The sequence below is a fragment of the Nothobranchius furzeri genome, chromosome 5 (genome assembly GCF_043380555.1).
Source record: "Nothobranchius furzeri strain GRZ-AD chromosome 5, NfurGRZ-RIMD1, whole genome shotgun sequence".
Lineage (NCBI taxonomy): Eukaryota > Metazoa > Chordata > Actinopteri > Cyprinodontiformes > Nothobranchiidae > Nothobranchius > Nothobranchius furzeri.
The window spans coordinates 28019348-28028955 of record NC_091745.1 but is presented as its reverse complement, the minus strand read 5'-3'; the positions used below and the strand labels follow the sequence as shown (position 1 = coordinate 28028955).

Genomic DNA, 9608 nt, shown 5'->3' with positions numbered 1-9608 from the left:
GTAATACATACATATATATATATATATATATATATATATATATTTATATATATTTATTTATTTATTTATTTATTTATTTATCATCAGTTAATATAACTTGCATGGTTTAATAAACAGTTCAGAGCTCCTGCCTTCCTCAAACCTCCTAAAGAACACGATCTTTGAGGGTTCTTGGTGCAAGCTGAATTAACGTTAAACCAATTTTCATACAATAAGTGATGCTTTTATACTTTTACACAGATAATGAACAATGCAGCAATAAAAACAGCAGGATTAGCTGTTTAGATGCCACAACAGCTGCAATAATAGAAACAAAAAGCAGCATGCAGAGAGTCTCTGCACTGCTGCTTATTATTTTCATTCTACAAAACTGTCCACCTCTAACCCCGGCCCTATTATTTAACAAAAAAATAAAACTCAGATATTCTGCTGGATTACAAATGTGGGTGCATTTCAGACATCGTGTCCATTTGAACAAATGAAGCTTCCTGATGCTTTTTGACATCAAGTCGAGAAAATCAATTTATTCAAGTGTGCGAATCTGGCAGGAAGGCCCAGTCTGATGTACGATATTCCTGTGGATGATACGGGAGCCTTTATGGAGGAAACAAGGTGGTTTGACAGAATTGGTGCCTTAGGGCGATCTTGTAGGGCGACCTCTGACAGGTCAGCACAGAGGTGGCAGGGCAGAAATATGAATGCCGTTGTTGCTACCTGGGCAACACACCGCATTGATGAACCAGCTCAAAGCATCATTCTCTGAGCTTCTGGCCTGGATCACAGCCCAGAACAAAGAGACTGAAGTCCTTTAAATCGAAGGTGCACGGTAGAACCAACATGAAATAAAAGCTCCGGACATCACAGCTGCTGAATACAAATCAGGAGAAGAAGGCTGTTGGAGCAATTGGTTAAAAGAAATGGGAGGGAACCTCTGCAGGTTCTGATGAACTACCTCAGATACAGAGTTATTAATTTAGTTTCTGCACATAAAGTTTCTCTGCACTAGCGGGCAGGAGCCTGGGACACTTAGAGATGCAGAAATCAAACCCAAATCTAAAAAAACCCTGAAAATTATTATTTTTAAATTCTCTGTTCACGTCAGTACTGACTGTGAAAAACTAAAACGTCTAGTTGAATAAAATGAAACAAAAACAGTTATTTTTCTTCACAAAATGCTATTAAAACTAAGCACTGCTGTTAAGAATGGCTTGTTTTGTTCTGGTTGAACTGGTAACGTTATTAGAGGAAGTGCTGTTGCTGGCCTCATAGCAGGCTATTGGTTTCTGTTTAATCACAAGAAGATAATAAGCACCTTACAGAGTGATTCTGCTGTGCAATTATCCCCGTGAAAGTTATTGTTCTCGTTTATGTAAAGGTACATTTATTTTTAAAGGTGCATCATAATCTGGACATACCAGGATTAAGTTCTTGTTTGTTCGGCACCAGTCGGGTCTTTTTAGAGCCAGAGCAGCAGAGTCAAACCGTGGTTTGAAAGGAACCACGAGAACTCTGATCAGCAAGCCCGAGTCTATTTAATAACAACACAATAACTTTGGGGAGGAAATGAATGACTTAGCATTTCATGAGATGAGTTCATTCTTTTGTGAAGGTGAATCCATCAGAGCAGAAGACATTTATTGGAAAATCTATTTTTGGATATCTTGAGACTAAAAATGACCTGTTGTGTGTGTGACTGAAATGCATGTTGTCTACACCCCTATATTCCTGTAACTTCAGTGGTATTTATGTCCATTCATATCATTTTAAGCATTCAGGTGTGTTTTTTTAATTTCATTCTAAACCAGAAACACGTTCTAAAGTGTGTTTGTTTCGTATGTCGGGCTAAAGACTGCAAGAAAACAAAAACAGCAAAAGGAGAAACAGTCCCAACATTGAAAGTCAAAACCCCTGAGCCTGCAGGATTTGTGATGTCACTACCTGACTCTCAGGAATGTGACAAAGATGATTTTTGTAATTTTTATATGAAACAAACAAAAGACAACTGAAAGAAACACACATGAAAACAAAAACTTGGTCTGAGACTATTCTGCCCCTCTAGTTTTCTGTTTACTGGTGCATCTCTCAGTTCGCCACTAGGGGGCCAGTAGTACCCTTCGAGTTTTGTGACTTCTTCTTCAGTTATTTTCCTGAGTGCAATACTGCCCCCGGTGGCGGTGTGATGTAAGCAGCAGGCAAAGTTGGGGCAGGCAGTGTGAGTAACCCCTGGCTGCATCCCGGAGATCGGGGCGGGGCTAAATGTGGGCGGGGTTAAACGTTTAGAGGTGGGTGGAGACAACTATTTGACTCCTGCCCCTCTCAATGGAACCGGTAAACCGCGAGTAACTCCTGTCTAAGGATTAGAAAGCCCTAAAAACCCACAAAACTCATGTAAAGCATAACATTGGTAATCAAATGACTTGTTTGCTGTATGTCATGATAATTTTAAAGAGCAGATAATTGCAGGTGCCATTTTTGATCCAATCTGTTCTGATATTCTTTTTTCTACTTTTGTATGGTATGTGTATTTACAGCACATAGGTATTTGTGTCTTTTAGCTATACTTTTGGTACCTATATAAAAGGTTCAGGCATTTGATAGACTATTCTTTAAACCTGTCAAAACCATTTTAATAGTTTATTTTATCAGTGCTGCCTTTATTTTAATAGTCATTTCCCAAGTGACTGTAAAACAGTAGACAGACACGGGTACATTTGTTGTACACTCAGTTATATCAGCTACATTAAGAGGACCAGAGACTTAAATTGTGCTGATACTTCTTAAAACACGCCAGGGTTTGAGGTGGGGTGGTGAGACATTGTGAGACACACAAGAATGCAGACTACATTTTTCAAAAAAGGTAAATTTAATAGAGCAAACAGCCAACACAGGAATAAAAACAAAAAAAGTACAAATGAACCAAAAAGCACACAAAACCTCCAAAAAAACAATGTGAGGAGGAAAAATGATGCAAAAACTGTGACACCGCTGTACTATGGCATTTCAAAACCAGAAAACACCTTCATCTTCCCTTTTTCCTCAATTTCTCTGCAGAACTCCTCATAGTCGGACTGAAAACTAAACATGAACAGGAACGGTTTCCTGCAATCGTTCATCTCCTCTTCATCCAGGCCATCACAGAAGCATAACCTCTCCACTGCCCTCTGGCAAGCTTCCCTGTCCATGGTGATGACCTGGGGAAGGGAAAGGCTTCCTTTGAAGGACCTTGTGGTACACCACCTTGCTGCCTCAAAGGTGTCCTCAAGCAGAGAATTCTCCTAATCAAAAATAAAGACAATATTAAAATTACTGCTGTCAAGAGATTAAAAACGTATTTTACATTAATTATGTATGATCTGTAAGTAATCTAATCTTTTAATTTAATCTAATAACTGAACATAATATAAGCCTTATTTTCAATGCTAACAGCTAACCAAACAGCTGATGCTGTAGTCTTTCCAAACTGCAGCACGGAGGTGCATCTGATACAGGAGAGAAGCTGTCAGCAGCCTTGATGCTCAGCGACACACCCATTACATCCAAATGGTAACAATAACTTTGGAAAAAGTTGCAAGAAGGGTGAAAAAAACGGAGTAAAGATAACAAGGTTGCTGAAATAAACACTGCTGCAGCTAATCTCTCACCGGTCTTGTCACTGTAACGTCAACCCTTCAACTTATGAGTTTACATCAACCCTTCAAGAACACCAGCAAGAAGCGTAAAAGAAAAGAAATTGGTTTATTTAAAAGTCCCATAAAGAAGCAGTAGATTAAAAATGATTAACATAATTAAAGTATATAAAACACGTTAATCATGGCTGTAAAAAATGAATTGCAAGTAATGGAATTATTTGACACCTCTAATTAAAATAGAGGTTGGAGAAGAAACAATGACACCAGAAAAGCCAACAATATAAAACGTACTCTGTTCCCTGTGTCCAGTTCCAGCAAGTTCTCAGCCTCTGCTAGAAAGGAAAAAGACTGTGGTTCATAAAAAGCATATTAACAGTGCAAGTTGTAAAAAAGATCAGTTGCTTAGTATTCTGGTTTAATGAAAATAGAGAAATGACTGAAAAACTTGCTTTGAAAAAAAAAAGTGCTCTGTCTAGAATGGTCTTAATTTTCTAATCTTGGCAAAGTAAGAATTTCATTGTGCAGAAAGCGTGTTTTTCAAGCTGTACATATGACAAAAGGTTGAATCTTGAATCTTCCCACATCCCATTTCGACAACCTTGGGGGTTGTGTACAATAATACTTGTTTGAACAATACCTGATGCTGCACAGACTCATTCAGTAAGGCAGGACTTCTTAGGAGGGACCACTTCCAGGCCCTGAAATAAGTGAAGGAATTATGCTTTAGTCTGCAAGCAACAGTAAAACTACAAGAATTAATCAGATTGTCTCTCACCGGTTTTACTCTTTCCTCTCTCCGTCTTTTTCATGCCTGCACTCTGTCTTCCTCAGACCTTGGTGATACAATGACAACATTCATTCACTATGAAAACATTCATGTTATTCTGTTGACACTTGACTGAGCAAAACATTTATATACACATATCAGATTAGCACTCTAACCATAATAATAAAGCCCATCAGGTGTAGAACCCAGATACGAACATAAAAAGCTTAAAAAACTAACATATTTCCCCCTGTAAAATATATTTTCCACCAAAAAGTAATCATGACCACACAACATATCTCCCCAAAGCTATAAAAGTGCTCTTACAGGTTTCTTCAACTTAAATCTAAGTCTGTTTAAGATCTTTCTAAAGCCATCTAGAAAATTAATACCTATTTCACGGCACTATCAGCAAAAAAGTAAATAAATAAAATAAAATTATTGAACTAGTTTTCATTTATTTATCTATATATCTTTACCAATATATTTTGACAAAACACTGGGTGGGCACTTGGTAGAAGATCGGTTATATTTTTAAACAAATGGTTAAAAGTATAACCGGATCTCTGGTTTGACATTAGAAACTTAACAATAATTTTTGTTGCCTATATTTTAGTTTAATTTTAAGACATTTTTTTTATTATTGTTAATTTTATTACCCTTTATTAATACTAATGCTTCTCTTGGTGTCATCACTTGTTTGAAATATTTTGATGAACTTCAGAAGAAAAATGCAGTACAGAAAACTTACATCCAACACAAATTTTAAGACCCAGATGCCAAAATTGAAGATTTCTCCAGTCTTTTAACGGTATTACTTTTAAATTCATAAATTCAATGCTTTTAAGACTCCACGGGAACCCTGTAAACATTTGTCCTCAAAAGTAAGTCGCCCCGCATATGTAAAATAGGCTATATGTATCATCTAAAACTCATAATGGGAAAAAACCCTTTAATTTCCAAGTTTATAAAACGTTCGCCCAACATTGGTCCTCGATACTGTTAAAACAGAGAAAGAAAAATACTGGCTTACCTCCATTTTGGCAGCTACTTCCCTCTGTCCCGGCCACAGCATTGAACACACACATAGCATAGCAGTTTCCTGGTTCCATTGAGAGAGGGGCAGGACCATGGGCAGGACGCAGGAGTCAAAAAGTTGTCTCAGCCCACCTCTAAACGTTTGACCCCGCCCACATTTAGCCCCGCCCCGATCTCCGGGATGCAGTCAGGGGTAGTTGGGCAGTGTGAGAAAATGGTAGAAGGAGACAACACGCTTCACTCCTCTGAGCCCAGTTTCAGTCGTTGGGGAGTTTGTTGAGCCATAATCTTTTTACAAGTTAAAAGAGGAAAAACTGTCTTCAGTAAAGACACAAAGACAAAGACGTGTACTGTCGTTTCTGGAACCACCTCCTCTTATGATTAGCTCACTGCAGAGGTTGAATAGCCACACATTCAACTGAGGACAGCAGAGTAAAAAGATTACCTACCAAACAAGCACCCAAGATGTCGCAGCATGAAGCTTCGCCACGGCTCTCCCAGATGGTAGTCCGATCAGAGTGCCTCTCACGCTCGTCATGCTCTTCATGCTGTTCATCCACCAGTCAAGCTGCAGCCCGAGCCAGTGCACAGTACACCAAAGGCCAGATCGACATGGAGGTTGAGAACGCACGCATCGAGGCAACACTAAACGCTCTAAAGATAGAGGGCGAGGCTGAAGCAGCTCTTTCCGCAGCTCATGTCCTGAAAGTGGCGGCTGATGAGGAGCACGACGCCGTTGACCTCACAGAACAAGGAATTTCTTCTAAAACACCTCCTTCCATCAGACGCGCTCAAGATTATGTGAACGCTCACTTTGCAAACGTCAGCTTGGAAGTTAATGAAGACAGAAAGCCCAACACAGGACAGCTGGTCAGTAATGACGACTCAGCATCTACAGCAGAGTGCAACACGAGTTGGCTCCCCTCCAGGTGATCATCTAACTGATTTTGTAGATCAGAAGCAATCAAAGACACCTCCTACACACAGAAAAACTGATATTTCAACCCAACCTAAACCTTCAGCGGCTCCACAGACTGAACTGTCAGATTTTACAGCCTATCTAGCACGTTGTGATCTGCTAACAGCAGGATTCAAGGTTTTTGACAACCGTCCTGAGTCTTACCTGCCCTGGAAGTCTATCTTCTGCAACGCCATAGAAGGCCTCAACCTCAAGTCCAGCGAAGAGCTCGGTCTTCTCACCAAGTGGCTCAGCGGTGAATCGCTCCAACACGCTTTGTGGGTCAGGGTGGTCCATGTGAACAACCCACAAGCAGGTCTCAAACGTTTGTGGCAACGTCTAGACAAAATTTTTGGTTCTCCAGAGGTAGTTGAAGCGTCACTTTTTCATAGATTACAATCGTTTCCAAAAATATTTAATTTGGACACTCACTTATTGCAAGAGCTTGCTGATCTCCTGCTGGAGTTAGAGTGCACAAAGTGAGATTTATCTGCCAGGTCTTAGCTTTCTGGACACCCCAAGGGGGATAAATCCAATCGTTGAAAAACTCCCCTACGGACTCCAGGAGTCATGGGTGAAACAGGGGACAAGGTACAAAAGGGACAATGGTGCAGTTTACCCACCTTTCTCATATTTTGTTCAGTTTAACAGATCCAAGCTTCACGTTATAAAGTTCAAACATGGTATCCCCAAAGGTTGATAAGCCACTGGAGAAACCAATTAAATACAGACGTCCAGTTGCAGTGAACAGAACAGTCAAACAAACATCACGGCTCAGATGTCCGTTCTTAGTCCAGACAAACAATGTCCTATTCACCACAAGCCTCATTCACTCACAAAATGCAGGGGATTTAGGGCAAAAACACTAGATGAAAGGAAAAGCATCCTCGAAGAACATGCTATTTGTTATAAGTGTTGTTGTTCTACAGGTCACAGAGCTAAGGACTGCAAAGCCATCATACAATGCTCAGAATGTAATAGTGATGCTCACGTGTCTGCAATGCATGCTGGTCCACCTCCGTGGGCAACCAACGACTCTAACCTCCTGCCTCAAAGCCACGGCGGGAGCCTGATCGTTCAATCCCTGTAACCACAACCAGTTGCACAGAGGTGTGTGGCTCAGGCCTCAAACGTAAATCCTGCTCTAAGATTTGTTTGGTTGACGTGTATCCCCGCACAAACCCTAAAGGGAAAAGGAGGATGTACGCCATGTTGGATGATCAAAGCAACTCATCCATAGCCAGGTCTGCTTTCTTGATATGTTTAATGTTAAAGGCACCATACTCCCATACACCATGAAAACACGTACAGGTTTATCAGAGGCGGGAGGACGCAGAGCTACTGATTTTGTTATTCAGAATGTAAATGGGAAAGTGTCCATGTTGCTGCCCACACTGACAGAGTGTGATCAAATTCCAGATAATAGAGGTGAGATACCTACCCCTGAGGTTGTCGGCTCACCCTCATCTACAGGCACTCACTTCACAGATCCCTCCTCTGGACCCAGCCGCAGACATTCTCCTCCTTTTGGGGCGGGACATCATTCAAGCTCACAAGGACCGCTGCCAGGTAAATGGCCCAAACAGTGCACCGTATGCCCAACGCCTCAATCTGGGATGGGTGGTTATTGGTGATGTTTGCCTCTCGGGTGCCCACAAACCCACAGTGAACTCTTATAAGACAGAGATTCTTGGTAATGGGCGTCCTACCTTACTAAGCCCATGTGAAAACAACATCTATATCAAAGAGAAATACTTGGAAAGATGTCCAACATGTGAAAAGACTCAAGGGGAATTAGGAAGACACATTTTCCAGCAAACAGTAGACAACGACAAAGCGGCTCTTTCAGTAGAAGATGCTTTGTTCTTGGATATCATGCACAGAAACTTGGCAAAAGATGAGGAAAATAATTGGGTGGCTCTGTTCCCGTTCCGCTCCCCGGGACAGCGTTTACCCAACAATAGGGACCAAGCCCTCAGTCGCTTAATGTCGCTCCGCAAAGCGCTGGAAAGGAAACCAGAAATGAAGGAGCATTACATTGACTTTTTGAACAAAACTTTCAGTAGTCACACTGAACCAGCTCTTGCTTTCACTCCAGAACAAGAATGCTGGTATCTCCCTAGTTTTGGCATTTACCATCCTCAAAAGCCAGGGAAAATTGGGGTGGTTTTTGATTCAAGTGCACAACACAATAATGTTTCTCTCAATGACACACTACTGAAAGGGCCAGATCTCAATAACACTCTTGTAGGAGTTCTGATGCGTTTCAGGTCTGACCCATACGCAGTCATGGCTAACGTGGAGCAAATGTTTTACAACTTTGTTGTCAGAGAGGACCACCGCAACTACCTTCGTTTCTTGTGGTTTAAAAACTATGGTCTGGATGGATAGTGCAAGAATTCAGGATGAGAGTCCATGTTTTTGGGAACTGCCCCTCCCCATCCGTGGCTATTTATGGGCTGAAACGGACAGCGATGGAGGGAGAAAAAGAACACAGCAGCGGTGCAAGAGAGTTCATTGAACGCCACTTTTATGTGGACGATGGACTAAAATAATTTCCTTCCGCAGATGAAGCCATCGACATTCTTTGTAGGGCTCAGAAAATGCTGGCCCAGTGTAACATACGCCTGCACAAAATCTCATCCAACTGTCCTACCATCACGAATGCGTTTCCAAGTGAGGACCTCGCCGCTGGCGTGCAGGGCCTTGACCTTGGGCAGACTACCCCACCCATGCAGCGAAGTTTGGGCTTGGGCTGGGACCTGTCCACAGACCTGTTCAAGTTTCAGATAACAGTCAGTGAGAAGCCTTTCACCAAAAGTGGAGTACTATCAGTCGTTAATAGTGTGTACAACCCGCTTGGCTTTGCTACCCCGTCATAGTAGAGGGCAGGGTCATACTCAGGGAAATTTCCACTGACATTGGTGAATGGGACACCAAACTCCCTAAAGAAAAACTACAATGGTGGCAACATTGGAAAGATTCCCTCAAACATCTCCAACAACTGGAAATCCCCAGAATGTTCACCTCAATACCCTTGTCTGCAGCAGCAACTAATTTTCTGTGATGCTTCCGCTAAGGCAGTTGGCGCCATCGCCTACATTAAACTCACGGACAGAGATGGACACGGTGATGTGGGCTTCCTTCTCGGCAAGGCGCGGCTTGCCCCAAGACCAGACATCACTATACCCAGACTGGAGCTCTGCGCGGAGGTCCT

The 9608-nt window shown here is 41.7% G+C and overlaps 1 long non-coding RNA gene across 1 annotated transcript; it reads right to left on the bottom strand.

Moving 5' to 3' along the window:
- Nucleotides 1-2785: 2785 nt before the first annotated feature.
- LOC139069915 (uncharacterized) lies at nt 2786-5481 on the bottom strand. Its single transcript, XR_011520585.1, has 5 exons — nt 5429-5481; nt 4405-4462; nt 4267-4327; nt 3921-3958; nt 2786-3275 (listed from the first exon to the last, which is right to left on the bottom strand). It is a non-coding gene; the product is annotated as an uncharacterized lncRNA (long non-coding RNA).
- Nucleotides 5482-9608: the final 4127 nt, after the last annotated feature.